The 14,318-nt window shown below is 46.8% G+C and overlaps 1 long non-coding RNA gene across 11 annotated transcripts in view; it reads right to left on the reverse strand.

The window, feature by feature from the left end:
• LOC110398168 overlaps positions 1 to 14,318 on the reverse strand; it is a 210,490-nt gene that overhangs the window by 16,505 nt on the left and 179,667 nt on the right. For 5 of the 11 annotated variants that reach the window (XR_002438231.1, XR_002438236.1, XR_002438230.1 and 2 more), the window contains 5 exons: positions 14,027 to 14,094; positions 11,586 to 11,703; positions 9,787 to 9,882; positions 8,607 to 8,684; positions 62 to 4,195 (listed from right to left, as the gene is read on the reverse strand). This is a non-coding gene — a long non-coding RNA (uncharacterized LOC110398168). Of the gene's footprint in view, positions 1 to 60; positions 4,196 to 8,606; positions 8,685 to 9,786; positions 9,883 to 11,585; positions 11,704 to 14,026; positions 14,095 to 14,318 lie in introns of those variants that run through there. The other 6 variants (XR_002438240.1, XR_002438233.1, XR_002438237.1 and 3 more) reach the window with 5 other exon arrangements.

A 14,318-nucleotide genomic window follows, 5' to 3' on the forward strand; every position in this document is an offset into this window, starting at 1 on the left:
GCGGCCGCGCGCCCTTCCCCCGCTCCTCCGCTCGCGCCCATTTCCGCCTGGCCGGGCGCCGCGCGGCGCGGCCTCCCCGCCCCCTCCCGGGTGCTCAGTCATTCAGACTTGGAAAGTCAATAACACGGTGACGTCACCCGCGGCGCGCGGGCATTGCCCGGCTGCTGGCGGCGGTACCGCCGATCTAGAAGAGAGGCGCAGCCCGCGGCGCGCTGCCGCCAGCTCCGAAGAGAGGCGCATACAAAAAAAAGGGCGGGGGCGGGGCCGGCTCTCCCGCCTCGCGGTGAGGGGAGGCCGCTGGCGCGGGAGTGGGGGCTGCTGCTCAGTGCTTCCAGCGGCCCCACGTGCCCCCCCCCACAGCCCTAAGTGGAGCATCTCCAGGCTGTCCACACGCTAAGTCCATCATCTTCCCTAAAAACACAGCGCCCGCATCGATATTTGCATTGCCTGCTGTGCCACCCCAGTCCTGCGCCCAAGATGGAGAATGTTATGCGTGCAATGGGTCCTCTTCATAATGCCTGGCTTGCTTGTGGAAAAAATAATCATAGCTGGATGCGATATGTCGGGCATCTATAATTCATGGCACAGAGATCACGTGGCCACGTGCAGCTCTGCAGGGTGGGTGGGAGTAATTAGTCTGCAAGGAGAGAAACAAAGGCCATAAAGCAGAAGGGCAGTCCGTGAGGGCCGGATCCCGCCGCTCCGGGCCCCTTCCCCTTCTGTGGTTTGCTTTCACCCTCGTGGAGCTGACGCTGGTGACTTCACGAGCTCCTCACAACAGGTCAGCCATCCTGTCTGTGTTTCACATGGTGCAGTGAGATCTTGGAATACACGCGCCCAACCAAGGAGAGGGCAACTTAGCTGCTTCTGAAGTGGGTGCTAGGAGGAAAAGGAAAACTTCATCCTTCGGAGAGTTTGGCTTAAAAAAAAAAAAAAATGGTACCAGGCCCATCACACAAAGCAACATGTCTCAATGAAATCATTTTAATCTAAGTGAGCCACAGGGCAGAGAGGGAGAGGAGATCCAGGGGAAGCCCAGGCCGAGCCCCATGAGCTGGGATGGCACCGCAGGCACTGCAGGCTGGAGGAGCTCTGTGTTTTGTTTGCTCGTCTGTGACTTCCTCAAAAAAATAATTGATTTTCTTTTGTTGCTTGTTTGTGTCTTTGGCTGTTTGCATTCTTTGCATTCCATTTCTCCTGCAGTATGGCCTTAATTTGCGTCTCGAGGATCCGTGTTTATTTATGTGTTTATTTTGCTCATTCTTTTTTTATGTTTTTTTTTTTTTATTTGAGTTGCTAAGCTGCTGGCCCTGCAGAAGGACCAGGGCCATGCCAAGGGGTCAGGAGGCACAGTTCCTCATACACAGCCCAGGCTGCAACCTCTCCTCGCAGCAGCGCCAGTGCCCATAGGCTCGATACAGTGCTAACAGATGCATGGAATCAAGGAACCCTGCTCATGGCTTTGTTGATCTAACCCAAGGGTTTGGGCACTGAGAGCCTCAGGGATGCCCTCTGATGACCCATGGAACTCCTCACCCACTGGGGCCAGCTTGCTGGAACACGTGCATCTGACAGCAACTCCAAATGCTGTTGTGGATCCTTAGGGGAAAATAAACAGAAGCTGGGATTTGTCGGGTTCTCCAGCTTCTGGGACTCAGCGTGCCAATCACTCTGCAGTGCCCCCAGCAGGACCCACCCTGGCACTTTTCTCTCTTAGAAAACCTGGGTGTGCAGATTAAAATTTCCTCAGAATGGATTGAAGCAGAGGACTGCTTTTTTGCCTTGGGTCCATCAAACACAACACAAGACACAAGATACTTTCAAAAACATCATCTAAATTTTTACAATCCTTTTTAAAAAAAAAAAAAAAGGAAAAGGAACTAGGCAGGAGAAAGCTAATCTGGGTACATAAATCCCCAGCAAATGGTAGCGTGCTCACTCTGCCTACGCTGTGCAGTACCCAACATGTTGCAAGCTGGCAGTCCAGCTCTGAAATGTAACCGTGGCAGAGCCCCATCCTCACCCCATGACCCACTGCAAGGTCATCCTGGCCAAACCCAGGGCTGGGCCTGAGGGAAGTCACTGAAGCACAGTAAAATGGCCCAGGCATCTCAGTTTCCTCAGGAATCAGACAAAAAGCTCAGAGCATCTCGCCCTCACCCTCCTTGTACCTGTCCCCTGCCTGCTATGGACTCGTACCCAACCCTCTTGGTTTAACCTTGTGTTCAAGGTGTGCTGAAATCAAAACAGTGATGCGAGCAGCAGGGATTTTCAGCTTGGGGCTGAGCTGGAAGCTGCTCTCCCAGGCTTTGCAGCACTTGCTATTTTTAGCTGCATGTCAGAGAGCTGGTGCAGCACGTGGTAAGATGTTATGACTCTTAAAATCACTGTAAGAATATTCCAGGGAACAGTACCAATTCATCAAAAGGGAGTTGGTTGCATGAGATAACTCCGTGACCTTTGGTGCTGTATTGCATTTATGGGTCACTGGCTATTAGCACTGCTGCAATTTCTTTAGCAATAACCTGGTGATTACTGAAAAGGAAGCAGCTATTGATATGGTAAAGGCACACCTGAGCGAGGATGTTTACTTGCAGAGCAGAGGGGGAGGCGGCAGGCTTTGAGATGTTATCTGCAGCTCTTTTTCTGTCATCCTGAAAATAAGGACCTATGTCACTTCGCCCAAGAGAGCACAGAGCACTGCAGCTGGGAACAGAGCCCTGGCGTAGAAGGAACAGGAGAGGCCATGAGGACAAGTTACAGTACACATGGAGTTGCACGATGACCTCTCCTTTATGTCCTTTCATATTAACTAAAAGGACAGCTCTCGAGCATCCCAGCCTAGTACCATGCCACCTTCTTGCCTTTGCTTCTGATTTACAGTCACATAGGGAAGATGAAAATCAGTTTCCAGACAGTCTGGAGCTAACCAGAGGGGAAAAAGAAGAGGCTATCTTCCAAAAATGGCCTGGGTTTATCTCAGCGTGCTTTCAGAAGCGCCTATTTTGGAGCTCGGGTGTTAGGCTAGCTCTACATACAACTGTCTCCACGGCTTTGTTGATAAACACTGAGCTCCTGGCATCCCGCCTGGCATGGAGTTTTGTGAGGTTTCCTTGATGCAAAGCTCCTCAGCTTATCCTGTGTAATATCCAGGTTTCTGGGACTGCTCCCTGCAGGAACTCCCTTTGCTCCTGCTCCAGTCTCATTCACACAGCTTCATTTCTTCAGTCCTCTGCTCACCATCACTTTCTTTTCAACCTCAGCTATATTCTTCACATGGTCAGGTCACAGGAGAGTTAAATCCTCATCATTTGCTAATGGTCGTACAGCTAATCAGCCATCCCCAGCTGCATTTGTTACCTGGTTTAGGTACATGCTTCTGAGAAGGCAGCCGGGTCCTGGTCCCAGTGGGAAGGGGATGGTGGCCGTGTTCTGGGCTGCTCCCCCTGCTCGTGATGCCCCTGCTCTGCCAGCAGCGGGCCTGGAGCGGGTCTGGCTGTGCCAGTAAACATTTGGAAGATGGAAAATAAAGCCATCCATCTCTGTAAGAAATGCTGCCCTCAAGAGAAATTTCTGATCATCGGCAAGGCTAAGTGCACAGGCACCAGCGAATCCACCACCGGCATCGATTAGTCCATTATAAATTGCTCGCTTGCTTTTTTACATTTGCTTCTGTGCAGAAATGAAACACCAGCCACTGAAAATAACAACAAGTGATACATGACTGAAAACCTGACTTGCACATGAAAACACTGGATTTTCCACAGGGGCTTTCCCACTGTTTAAGCTCCTTTGAACTTTAAAGTACAAGCTCCATCAAGATCATAGCAACGTGCTGCCTTCGCACTGGGTTTTTCACTGTGCCGAATGGAAGATGCAGCTCAGAGGCCGATGGAGAAGACTGATCTCCATGTTAGCAACCAGTCCTGCAGCAACACTGCTGCTTAATGTCAGACGGGGATCGGGGACTTTCCAAATTGTAAAATGGGGAAAAGAAACCAGTTTGCTGTGTCAGACTGCTCTCTGATACTTGCACGTCAGACATCAGCAGTGGCCTCCTCAGTGATGCTGAAGTCATTGGTGGCCTCGTTGCTCTGGGCCATAATTTGGTCCATTAGCATTTCTTCTTTTCCTACACTCTGAGCTGGAGTAACTGAAAGAAAAAAGGTTGCGTAGAGAGGAGGAAAACAACCTCCTGGAAAAAGAAAATAAGTGAAAAAATGATAAATATTTCCTCTCTCCCTAAGGCACAGTTAAGAAAAGCCATCACCATTTTGCACAGACACCAGTACAACCTCATGTTTCCCACAAAACGCATTTCCCTGAGTTCAGTTTCCACATATCAGGTTTTGCCCATGAATACTCCTGAGACACAAATCAGTCCCTTTAATCCATGATTAGTATGTCACCCCACGCTCAGCAGTTGCATCATGATTTGGTGTTATTGTCGGATGGATGCTGTGCTATTTAATTGTTTTTTGTTTAGTGATCTGTTCGCTCTGTTAATATTTAATTCTCTTTTTCCATCCTCCTTTCTACCCCCAAAAGGCCTGAAGAATAGGAGAGCATCTTTCATTTTCTCAGTGCTATTGTAAGAAAACACCTATTCATAATGTACTGTAGGTGATAATGATGATATACAGCCATAAAGCTGGAATTTTTAAGTGCTTGCCACTGCTGCTTTATAGCTGAGGGAGAAAAAAAAAAAAATTGACCTGATTTGAAATAAAGCAGGTTAGTGTGCTTTATTTGCCTTTTCCAATGGTTCAGATAATGAACAAATTGTCATCTTTACATATCCTCTGCCAGGCTCTGAGCTGAGTGCTGCACGCAAGCCTGAATGACAGTAAACAACACGCTGCCTGGTGCTTTGCATGCTACGCAGGGGTGAATTCATGAGAACAAATTAGACCTTTGATTGATCCTTTAAGCAAAAAGAAAGGAAAACAGTAACAGTAATTTATACGAGCTCTCGCTGCATTGCATTTTTTATAGTGATCAATATTCCAGGCATTGTAAACAGCAGCTTTACATAATAAATAGCTGCATTATGCAATGCTAGTTAAATTTAGAAATGGTTGTTTTATTACCTCCAGTGCACATAAAAGGGAGAGTGATGGAGCCGGAGCCCGGGAGCCGTCTGAGCACCCCGAGAGCAGCCGGGGTAACCCCGCACTGAAACGCGGCGTGCTCGAAGCTGGCGTCTCCGCACAATAAAGATGGGAGATTTATGGCGAAGGAACGAAATGTGCTACTTTTGTTCTCCCTGGTGTCCCTATAAAGCTTTTGTCTGACAGGCTGGTTGGGCTCTGGTTAGCTACAGGCTCTTCTGTGCAGCTCCCGGCTGCTCTGAGACCGGTTGTGTGCAGGCTGGAGATCAATTATCTTCCTGCTAGGGATAAACAGGGCTTTCCTTTTTCCTCTCCACTAGTGCTTGCTATTATTCTGGAGCAGAGAAGCTCTTTCTTTTCCTTCCCAGCCACACACGCCGATGGGTTACTGGAGGGTGGGGATGGAAGAATTCAAATTTGTTGCATTAATCTTAATAGCTTGATCCTCTTGCAGCCCGCTGCTGCTAACTTAGCATTTAGTGCGCTGCCCATTTACAATGAGCTGGAAGGATGAGCTCTTTTGTTATAAATAATTAGGAGACATCTCAATCCAATAAACACACTGAAACGAGAGCCTCTGAAAATGTGGGTTTGGAAAAACAAAGATGAAGAAGTCAAGTCCCATTGTGAAATCTTCAGCTGAGCAGAGCACTGTTTGGATGTTTTATAACACATGGGGAGTTCCAACGTGGGAAGGAAGGGGCTCCACTGGGGACACGAGAGCTGCAGAACTGCTCTGCTGGTGGCGGTTGGCTTGCTTCAGCTGGGGCTGGGGCACTGAGCAAGGCTGGGGCCAACCTGTGGTGGAATTTGGGGTTGGATGCTCCTATGGCACCGCAGCTGCAGAGTTCTGGATTAAAAGTTCACCTAATGCACCATCGCTCTCCAGTAAAATGCAGATGTAGGTCATAATTTTACAAGGTGAGCCAGCAGGTTTTTAATGGACTGAACCAAAATCCTGATTTGGAAGAGCATCCAGCTTTTCAAGAATATAGGTTTATGCTGATGCCAAGAATGTCTCTAATTTTTACCTAGATTTGATTTTTCTTCATCACTGTTTACAGTAGAAATAAGGATCCTACCCAGCATCTGTTGTGCACAAGAGTTTTCAAACTATTGAGGCTCCAGAGAAATCATTAGAGATTATTTAGCTGAGCAGTGAGAGGTGAAGAGTTAAAGCTAAATCCCATTTGAATGTAAACTTTGGAAAAGCGGTGCATTTTCTCAAAGGCTGGCTGCTCTTGATTTACAAGGATGTTCCCAGTCCTGATTTCAATTAAAGAGAAATCCTCGGGCATTTCTGCAGTCTGGCTTTGTTCTTTAGTCCACACTGTTATATATTGAGCAATAAACAAAACAAACAAAGACTGTATTTTGCAACAAGCTACATACGTCCTGTGCAATCTTGGCAAAATCAATAGGTCAGAGTCTGGCCTTGGATCATCCCAGTATCTGCTGTCAATAATTCCCCCTGCTGCTATGGAATTTACATCTATGTAAGTAAAAATGGAACGAGGAGACACAAACCTATCTGTATACTCCCTTAAATAAGAAAAAAATACTGTAGACTTCTCTATATGGAAGGAGAAATAAACAACTAGGTACCGGCACTGAAAGCTCTGAATTATTTGTTTTGAAAAAGCACACGAAGCAGAGCTTTGGGCACTTCTCCTTTGCTTTCTGCTCATTGCTCTGGGACCTCACCCACGACACAGTGGTCTCTGAGTGGTGGTGGTGTGGTCCTACCTCGAGAGGGAGAGGAGGCAGAGGGCGGTGCTGAAGGCAGCTCAGCGGTGGCTCTGATTTCCCCATGGAACCCGGTGACACAGCGGCCACATCCTCACAGCCCGTCCTTCCTGCCCAAGGGCTGTGTCTGAGCCTCAAGCCCCTGCTCAGCACGTTCCTGGGGTGATAAATTACTCAGGTTGGAGACATTTTAATGTCTCCCTCTATTCCTGCCATGATAGAGTCTTGTTTTTAAATAGATCAGATTCTCATCCCCATTTAGCCAGCATAAATCAGGAGGTAATCCAGGCAGTCACCCGGATCTATGAAGCCAGTGGAAAAGTGTTTGCAGGAGATCGCAGTCACAGAAAATACTCACAGCACCGAGAGAGCAAAACAGTGCTCTGGAGCCTTACACACCACAACTGCCTCCAGCACGGGCTCCTCAGCTCTCCCATCTTTGCTGCAGTGTACACGGGGCTGCATGCGCCCTTCCATCCCCGTGTGCTTCTTCCCCAGCCTTCATTTGTATGCACACACTTTGTAATCACTCATTCTGGCCATAAAACCTACAGGATTTTAAATTGAACTGAAGTCCCAAATGCTTTAAAAGAATTTATGTTGCATAATTGTACTGGTTTGCCTGAAAACAAACAATGATGTATGGCTAAAATACTCTCTCGGGGAGATGACTCAGATCTTTCCTTGTGGCTTAGACCTTGCTTGGCTGCTGATGGTGCAACTTGTAATCTCTCCCCTGGATGCAGGGCGAGGGAAGACAAGCAGAAGAGTAATGTGTGGAGCAGGGGGCAGAGATGAGAAAACACAAGTTGTTTGGAGCCTGGGGAGGCACTCAGAGCTTTCATTTGTTCTGAATGAAGGCAGCACTGGAGATTATGGAGAAGAAAACGAAACCTATCAGCATTACGCTGGTGGTGGGGGAATGGGGCTGCTGTGGGGCTGGCACAGCAGCTGTGCCTGAAGCATCCTACCATGGGCATTCCTTGTGCCACCAAATCACCGTGTGTGGGTTCTGCTGCCGCTGTTGTCACCTTAAACACCTTTCTGTGCTTTGTTTTCTGTAACTATGGTTTACTTCACACCTAACCTTAACTTTTCAGCCCCTGTATAAAAGTCATAACCTGTTGTTATGAAGACTCAGCCACCTCCTCCCCTTCCTCTGGTTTGACACAGACAGAAAGAGTGCTCATAAACCCCAAAACCACCACCTAATTCTTGGTAACTAAGTTAATTTTTTAACCAAGGTTCATAAAGCGCTATGAGATCTTTACCCCACGGATGTGACATTCAACATGTGCTTAAATGTCCTACAGCCCAACAGCTGGCTGTGAGGAATGGGAGCCCAAAATGTGTGTGGGGAAGATGGGGGACATGTGACTGAGCGTGGTTCTGAAGATCCGTGCTTGCCTGGTACTTGCGTACAGCCTCGGTTTGCAGAGGTAGCTCTGCAGATCTGGCGATTCTGCTGATTTCTACAGATTGCACATTTGGGGATTTCCATTCTGAGCGCGCACCGATGCAGGTGGTGCTGCGTGTGGGCAGGTTTGCGGGGTGCTGCCCCAGGCGGATCCCGCTGCTCCATTCAGGCACTGAAGCAGGGCAGAGGGCATTGAAGTGTCTGCTCCTCCCTGCTAGAGCTGGAAACTGTAGTGAGAGCTCAGGGTAACCCGATGCCCTCTGAGCCATGTGCCCTGCAGGCTCCCCCCACCCTTCCCTTTTCTAAAACCAAAATAACAGCGATGAAGTTACCATTATGGTACATCCTCAAGTAGCAAGTCTGCTTTCCTTTCCAGGCAGAGCAAAACAGAGCAGCCTAATGTCATCAGACTGCAAAGAAAGAGCATTAAAAATAGTAAAAATAAAATAATAAAGTTAACTTCATAGCAAAGAATAAAATAAGATTTTTTTTCTGAAAGCCGTGCCAAGTGTCATCAGGGAACACATCAATTCATAACAGCTGTGGAGAGCTATTTCTGTCCCAGCCTTCAGTAGATTAATTGGGGAGTGCATGGTAGAAGTTAACAGATCTGCGTCCAGCAAGGTTAACTCTGAGGTTAGCAGATCATGACACAAAGAAATCAGCCGGTGTTTTTCCCTCTCGCTATGAATAGCATCACTGCATTACTGCTGCCGGAAGGGCAGTCAGGTCTTCTCAGCATGAGTTCTGCCACCGGGGAAGGAACTACCTATGAAAAGCAGAGGTTCTTTACAAACACGCCATTCTGCCTTCCCCATTCAATGCCTGCATAAATCTCATGTTGAAAGGGTGGTTGCTAGTATCACAACCACCTCTTGTCGTGTTTGGCAAGAATCATTCTTTTCTGTAAATTCAATGACTAATTTTTTTTATTTTTTTTTTAAGATGGTAAAAAAACAAAAAAACCTGTATTCAGTTTTGGGCCCCTCACTACAAGAAAGACAGTGAGGGATTGGAGCATGTCCAGAGAAGGGCAACGATGCTGTGAGGGGTCTGGAGCACAAGTCTTATGGGGAGTGGCTCAGGGAACTGGGATGGTTCTGTCTGGAGAAGAGGAGGCTCAGGGGAGACCTTATCACTCCCTACAACTCCCTGAAAGGACGTTGTGGCGAGGTGGGGGTCGGCCTCTTCTCCCATATAACTAGTGATAGGATGAGAGGGAATGGCCTTTAGTTGTGCCAGGGGAGGTTCAGCTTGGATATTTAGAATAAGTTCTCTGAAAGAGTGGTCCAGTACTGGAACGGCTGCCCAGGGAGGTGGTTGAGTCACTGTCCCTGGAGATGTAGAAACATTTAGTTGTTGTACTAAGGGACATGGTTTAGTGGGGTTATATTGGTGGTATATGGATGGTTGGACTAGATGATCTTGAAGGCCTTTTCCAACCTTGATGATTCTATGATTCAGAAGAGTTTTTAACATCTTTTAAAGCAGCAAGTCTGCAAAAATGCTTACAGTTTTTGCTGCCACCCTGTCCCATCTCCTGTTCCGAAATTATTTGCCTGGCGTTGCTCCAACGGCAGCGGGAGGCCATGGTGCTTTTCCAGAGGACTGAAAAAGGAGGAAAAAAGAAGCGCAATGCAGAGAGTTGCACATGGCCCTGCAGGAATGGGGTGACAGAGAAGAATATCCTGATCCCCAGTGCAGTGGATGTCCTGTCCTGGGGGCTGCAGCCAGGTCGTGCTGGCTAATTTTGACATACATCATGAGAAATTGTTTCATTTCCTGCCTGTACCAGTGTAACTCACAGAGGCATATTGGCAATGGTGATTTAGAAGCCAAATTAAAAACATTCCAGCTCAGCTTTAGACAGATCGATCTGGAGTAGAGCTAATGATATACTTTCATAATGTGCTTTGAGAAACGCTGGTTAAGATACCCGAATAAGTGCTAATACTATTAATAGTGCTGATGGGAGAAGTTTGAAACACTTTCCCAGAGAAATGCGTACTTCCATCAAACTGCTTTCAAAACTATGCATGTTTCCTACAGGGTAAGCAAGTTAAAAAAAAAAAAAAAGAAAACATTGTGAAATATATTTTTTTTCCACTCTGGAATGGCTTTCCAGTTTCTTTCTTATCTATTACAATAATGGAAAATAAAGGAGTCTTAATAAAAATGAAATGTTTTGATGTATGCAGAGCCTTCTTTCACTTGGAAGGGAGTTACAGAAATTTTATTCTGCACCAAGATGAAGCCATCCCTTCAGGTCTCAGGCTGTGCAGTGCAAGGTTCCTGCACCATGGGGAAGAGAGGAGATGCTCCCAGTCCTGCATGCACAAGTCTAGCTCAAACTGCCTTATGGTTGCTGCAAGGAATATGAAGACTAGTTCATGAACTCAAAATAATGCTGTTCCCTTCTCCCTGGCTATATATAAACTGCCTGGAGGATTCATGTTACAGACTGCTGCAGTGGGGTCTTGGTTTCCTAAGTGGGAAAAGGAACAGAAAGGAAGGGAAAGGAAGGGAAAGGAAGGGAAAGGAAGGGAAAGGAAGGGAAAGGAAATGAAGGGGAAGGGAAGAGTAGTGGTTTAGGGCTGCTGACCTTAAGAAGGACCTTCAAAAACAGTTTCCTCAGACATTACCTTGAGTGGATTCTGTGTGTATTCTTGCCAATGAGCTGCTGTAAGAATATTTGTGGAAAATAAACTCTGGAGAGTCCTGAGCAGAGCCAAGCAGATTAATTTAAGACAAGCAAATATTTGTGGGAAAGTTTGTGTTTGTTTGCACTATCCACCCAACTCTATCACACAGCATTTTCCATGAGTACATAACTTCACCGAGGCATCTTTTGATCAGCAAGACAAATCAATTACTGTGCTCTCGTTTCCATGTTTTTCAGCTATGAGGCAATAGCTGAAATACTGTCATTTCCTCTGTGAAGAATTTGGTTTTGGCTCTGAACTTCACTTGAAGGGTTAACATTTCTGGAGCCATGACCTCAAAACCACAAATAGAAAGAAAAATAACACAAGATAGATGAGCACAAAGTTCTGGAAGCACTAAAGGATGAAAAACAGTATGTTTCAGTATGTTTTGTAATCCCCCTCTTGAGTTAAGAAAAAAGGAAATTGTCATAGAACTGCACTCTGGAGCCCATAGGGATGGGTTGGGTTAATCTCAAGCATGCAGCTGGATGCAGGATCATCATACAATCATAGAATCGTTTGAGTAGGAAGGGACCTTTAAAGGTCATCTAGTCCAACTCCCCTGCAATGAACAGCTCAACCATGGTGCTGCAGGACTGCACCTACCTGAGCCATAGAAGTTGGTGTTGGCTGCTGGCTGGGCCGGTTGTGACTGTTTCTCCTTCCATGAGCAATTGGATGGGCCTTGAAGCTCATTGGTGGCTTTTTTGTCATTGAAAATCACCTGATGAGAGAAGATATTTCCATGACATTAACACACTCGGTTTGCTAAAAAAATCTGCATGCGTATCTCTGATCCTTTCTCTTGGTGGTATCCCTGCACGTGGATGGGTGGAAGAAATCAAAATGAGGTCAGCATCTCCTTGAGTGGAAAATGCCACACAAATACTTCTGCTGTTTTTCCAAGTCAGAAAACAAAAGGGGAAAACTGAAGCAGCCATGAAAACCAGACCTGAGCCACCATCTTTGGTAAAGATATCCCAGCATGCCAATCCCTAGGCTTACCTAAGGGCCTTTGCATTGTCGATTTGAGCAGCTCAGGAGTAGAGCTGAGAGTGACAGAGCAAGATGCTGCCTATGAGAGTGGCACTGGATGGAAAAACAGAGAATTATCTCAGACTTCCCCTTCGCAAAATCAGAAAGTCACAGAATGGAGGAATTGGTTGGGGTTGGCAGGGACCCCTAGGGGTCGTCTGGTCCAAACTTTGCTGTGTCAGGGCCACCAAGAGCAACTCAGTGACACACACAGCCTGAAGGCTCGGACAGCTCTCAAGTGAAGGTAATCAGAGTTAAATAAGGCAGGTGGGAAGAGAGGGGTGCAAATCCAGGAAGTGAGAGAGGAGTGGAAGGCATCGCCCGTGTTTTGTCCCTGAGAGTCAACAGGCACATATGCTACGCATGGTGGATGCTTGTTTAACTCATCCGTAGAGTGGCCACTGAATCAGTGATGAGATGGTGTTGCAAATAACTATGTTAAATATCGGGGTATGTGTATGTTCTGAAATGATTTTGCCATGGATCATCATCGTACGACTGGAAATGGGACATGAAGCAATGCATCAGACTGGAAGGAGCTGAGCATCACGGGGAGCTGTGTTAACTCCAGTTTCAAGATAACACCTTCATTAATGAAGAATGACACTGTGAATGATCTCTGCAGATGTCCCCAAATTACGAGGAGCTCTGAGTAACACAAGTATGGCTTTAAAAATTTTCTTAAGGAAAAAACAAATGCTGGCCTGGCGGCCCAAAATTCTGTCTCCTTGCCCATCACCATATGGTGTGTTACATTAGCAAGGCAGAGTGCCCCGCTCGTGGCTGATGGGGCTTGTGGTATCCGGTTGCAATCAGGTGAAAGCGAGGGGAGACGCAAAAATAGCTCACAGCCCACAGTCCCACCCACGGGAAAGCACGAGGCACCCGGGAGAGGCTGCACGCTGCAGCTCGTTGCATCGCAGCTCATGGGAAGGCATTGGCCCCAGCTGCAGCCTGCAGGCTCCCTGGGATGGGGATGCCCTCTGCACCCGGTTGCAGAGAATGGTGCATGGGATACTTTCACCTCCCAAATCACTTGAAGCGCAGGGTGTAAGATAACCCCAAGCCATCCTGCTTCCTCCCAAAGAATTGTTTGGATTCCTTCCTGTGTAAGCTCCGTGGATATTTTTGGCTGTCCTTTTCAATTCTAGCTGAAGTCAGTGCCACAGGCAGCTCTCTTAGTAGATTGCTTTTGTGATTTATGCAGGTCCAGAAGAGTCCAAGGATCATTTATCTTCAAACCAGGAGAGAGATGAAAGAGTCGTGGTAGTAAAATTTCCTGCAGAGCTAGATCTGAGCATCAAAGAGGGGAAAATGTCATTGTTTTACTGAGACAAGACAACGTGAGAAAGGTTTTAATGCTGGGGGATTTTTTTTAACTGAATGATTTGCCTTAAGAAAAGAAAGAAGTTTTTGGGAAGGAGAGGAGCACAAAGAAAGGCAGCTTGGAAGGCATCAGGGGGTCACAAAAAGCTGGGGTGCTGCTGGGGAGGAGGAGAGCACCGGGCAAACCCTTAATTTGTGAACCTTGTGGAGGATCCTTGGGTGTGATGGAAGGAAAGAGAGGGCTGGGAAAGGCCCGTTTACATTTGCAGCAGATGCTATCTAGAGGAGGAAAATACTTTTATTTCCTCTGTGGACTGCCAGTTGATTTTGTTGTGGCAGGCACTAATGGAAAATAATAAAACTCGTTTTAGTCAGGCTATATCCTGAACACTTACAGGTCAAGCCAGTGCTCAGAGCAGACGGTTATGGAACATAACACATTAGTTTGTCACCAGCATCTATGGTGACCAGGGGATTTTTACCGTTTGAAATTGAATTGTACAGGTCAAGGCCTTACGTGGATGTTGAAAAACAGTGCATCTCTGTAAAGTTAGTGTGGACGGGGAGGCAATTACTGGATGTAAAGATACACAACCTCAGCGTTCGTTAGCTCTGCCAAAAAGCAATGCGGACCCACAATACAGTGATAAACCCCCAAATATGGTCATTAATTGTTATGGACTCACGTACGTCAGCACGATCTTCTTGCAGCTGAGTCAAATCCCTGGACAAAACTCACAGTTGGCATCCTTCCCTGCAAAGCAAATAATGTCCTCTCTGTTTGTAATTCCAAATACACCGATGACTGTAAAGGAAATGTGGTCATAGGAGCCCAAGTTTCTTAGAAATGAATCAGAAGTAATTTAGGAGAGATTAACTTATGTCAACATCCAGATAACCTCAAATATCTTCCATGTGATTTTATACTTCATGGAATAAATAACGCAGAGATGGGAGGTGGTGCCTGAGGCACCGCAC

This window comes from Numida meleagris, chromosome 4 (assembly GCF_002078875.1).
Source record: "Numida meleagris isolate 19003 breed g44 Domestic line chromosome 4, NumMel1.0, whole genome shotgun sequence".
In the NCBI taxonomy this organism is placed as follows: domain Eukaryota; kingdom Metazoa; phylum Chordata; class Aves; order Galliformes; family Numididae; genus Numida; species Numida meleagris.